Genomic DNA, 2959 nt, shown 5'->3' with positions numbered 1-2959 from the left:
ATTCTAAGAAGAAGAAGGAGTCCTCAATAAGGATTTATTTTGTAACTCGAAGGTTACAATTGAAAGTCCTACGGAGATCTGAAGCTTTTTAGGATTAGCTGGATATTAACGAAGGTTTATCCAAGGCTTTTCTTCGATCGCTACTCCATTAACAGCTTTGACCCACAAAGGAGCTATTTATACTTGGAATGAGAAGCATAAGGAAGCTTTTGAGAAGTTAAAGAAGAAGTTGTGTGAAGCACCAATTCTTTCTTTACCTGAAGGAGTTGATGACTTTGCAGTTTATAGTGATGCATCTGGAGTTGGGTTAGGTTGTGTTCTGAACCAAAGGGATAAAGTGATAGCGTATGCATCAAGGCAATTGAAAGAGCATGAAAAGAACTACCCCACTCATGATATGGAGTTGGAAGCGGTAGTATTCGCCTTAAAGATATGGAGGCACTATCTTTATGGTACTAAATGCAAACTTTTCACTGATCATAAGAGTCTTCAATATCTCTTTAATCAGAAGGAATTGAACATGAGGCAACGACGCTGGCTAGAGTTACTCAAGGACTACGACTGTGAGATACTTTACCACCCTGGTAAAGCAAATGTTGTTGCTGATGCTCTCAGTCGGAAGGTAAACCTTGAAAAGAAAAGGCCAAGAACGTTGAGAATTGAAGTTGTCTCTACAATTGTGGAAAGTATAAAGAAAGCTCAAGAGGAAGCTTTAGAGAAAAATGACCGAAAGGAAGAACGTTTGGGCAAAACGTTAGTGTTTGATACAAACGGTCAAGGACTGAAGGTATTCAAAGATAGGATTTGGGTACCTAAGACGGGAGGAATAAGAGATCTTCTGATGGAAGAAGCTCACAAGACCATGTACTCGATTCATCCCGGTAGCACAAAAATGTATAGGGATCTAAAACCCTACTACTGGTGGCCGACGATGAAGCTCGATGTTGCTAAGTATGTGGCCGAGTGTGTAACATGTGCTAGGGTTAAGGCACAACATCAGAAACCGTATGAGAGTTTAGAACCTTTACCTGTACCCATGGGTAAATAGGAAGACATCACCATGGATTTTGTGACTAAACTGCCGAGAACAAGGAACGGTCACGACATGATTTGGGTGGTCGTTGATCGCTTCACTAAGAGTGCGCATTTCATAGCAGCCAACGAGAAATGGTCTATGAATAAACTTGCGAATTCTTACGTGAAGGAAATTGTGAGGCTTCATGGTGTTCCGTTAACGATTGTATCAGATCATGACAGCCGTTTTACCTCAAGGTTTTGGAGGAGTCTACAAGAGGAATTGGGTACCAAGTTGTGTTTGAGTACAGCTTACCATCCGCAAACCGATGGTCAGAGCGAACGAACAATTCAAATGTTGGAGGATATGCTGAGAGCATGTACCCTGGAATTCCAAGGTAACCGGGATGAACACTTACCTCTGGTAGAATTTTCCTATAATAATAGTTTCCACTCGAGCATCAAGATGGCACCTTATCACGCTTTGTATGGAGAAAAGTGTCGAACGCCGTCATGTTGGCTGGAAGCTGGGGAAAAGTAGTTTATGGGACCTGAAATAGTCCATCAGATTGCTGAAAGGTTGAAAGTGATTAGGGAAAGGATGTTAGCAGCTCAAGATCGACAAAAGAGCTATGTTGACAAGAAAAGACAACCGATATCATTCGAATTTGTAGATTCGGTTTTACTTAAAGTCTCACCGTGGATTGGACTTATAAGATTTGGTAAGAGGGGAAAATTGAGTCCAAGGTTTATTGGACCATTTAAAGTTCTTCAGAGGATTGGGAATCAAGCTTACAAGCTAGAATTACCAGAAGAACTAGAGGGTATTCATAATACCTTTCATGTGTGTTATTTGAGAAAGTTCACGGGATATGTGCCCTACATAATTCCAATTTCTGAATTAAGGTTGGATGAAAACAAGAGGTTAATTGAAGAACCAGAGGCAATCATTGACCGTAAGACTAAGAAGTTGCGACGCAAAATGGTTGATTTAGTGCTTGTGCGTTGGAAACATACGAATGGGCCAAATCTCACATGGGAAACGGAGAGTGACATGATGAGTCGCTACCTGCATTTGTTTGCTGATGTGTGATTCCGGGGACGGAATCATCCTAAGGGGGAGAGAATTGTAACGCCCGTGTTTCTAGGCTAGGCATTAATATTGACGTAATAGTCTAGATTAACATTTGTAACTCATTTTGAAGAAATGAAAATGAATTATGTGAATATTATGTGAATTATGTGTTTTATGCTTAATTACTAGAATTTAATTAATTAAGAATAAAAATGAGCGTCGAAAATAAATATTAGATAAAGCCGATATCTATTAAGAAAGTTGTAGTGGTCGTGACAAGGATTCCGGGTATATAAAGAATACCGAAATCCGAGTTATAACGAAGAAGTTATGACCTGTCGAAGTTTCGCGACAAAACCGATACGGTGCCGAATGACGTAAAAAGTGAGTTTTTGATAAACTACTTTTTAGCCTTAGTGATGTAAATGAAAGTCGTAGTGTTCGTTAAACCGAGAGTATGCATAAAAAGAACGCCCAAATCTGACTTCGTATGAGGAAGTTATGATTTTTCTAAGTTTCAGCTTAGCAGTAGACAGCTAAAAACTCGAATTTTAGATCGAGTGATTTTTAGCCGACACAACCTAAACGAGAATCGAAGGTCTCATCAATAGTAGTACAACGGTAAAAAGACAGACGAAAACGGACGTCGGATGAAGAAGTTATGAATTTTTAACAGATTTCCGGTCCCAGTCTGTTAAAAATAATAATATTAAAATTAAATTCAAAATTAGCCGACGAAGTCTAAAAGAAAGTTGTAGAGCATAATTTTACCTACGCGTGCATATAAAGAACGTCAAAAATGGAGCCCGTATGCGAAAGTTATGGATTTTAGCAGTTCTGACACAAAAATCGAGAAAAAAATGCTAAAAC

Source organism: Lactuca virosa, chromosome 2 (assembly GCF_052849685.1).
Source record: "Lactuca virosa cultivar CGN04683 chromosome 2, Lactuca_virosa_CGN04683_v6, whole genome shotgun sequence".
In the NCBI taxonomy this organism is placed as follows: domain Eukaryota; kingdom Viridiplantae; phylum Streptophyta; class Magnoliopsida; order Asterales; family Asteraceae; genus Lactuca; species Lactuca virosa.
The sequence above is the reverse complement of the archived record's forward strand: the minus strand, read 5'-3'. Positions refer to the sequence as shown.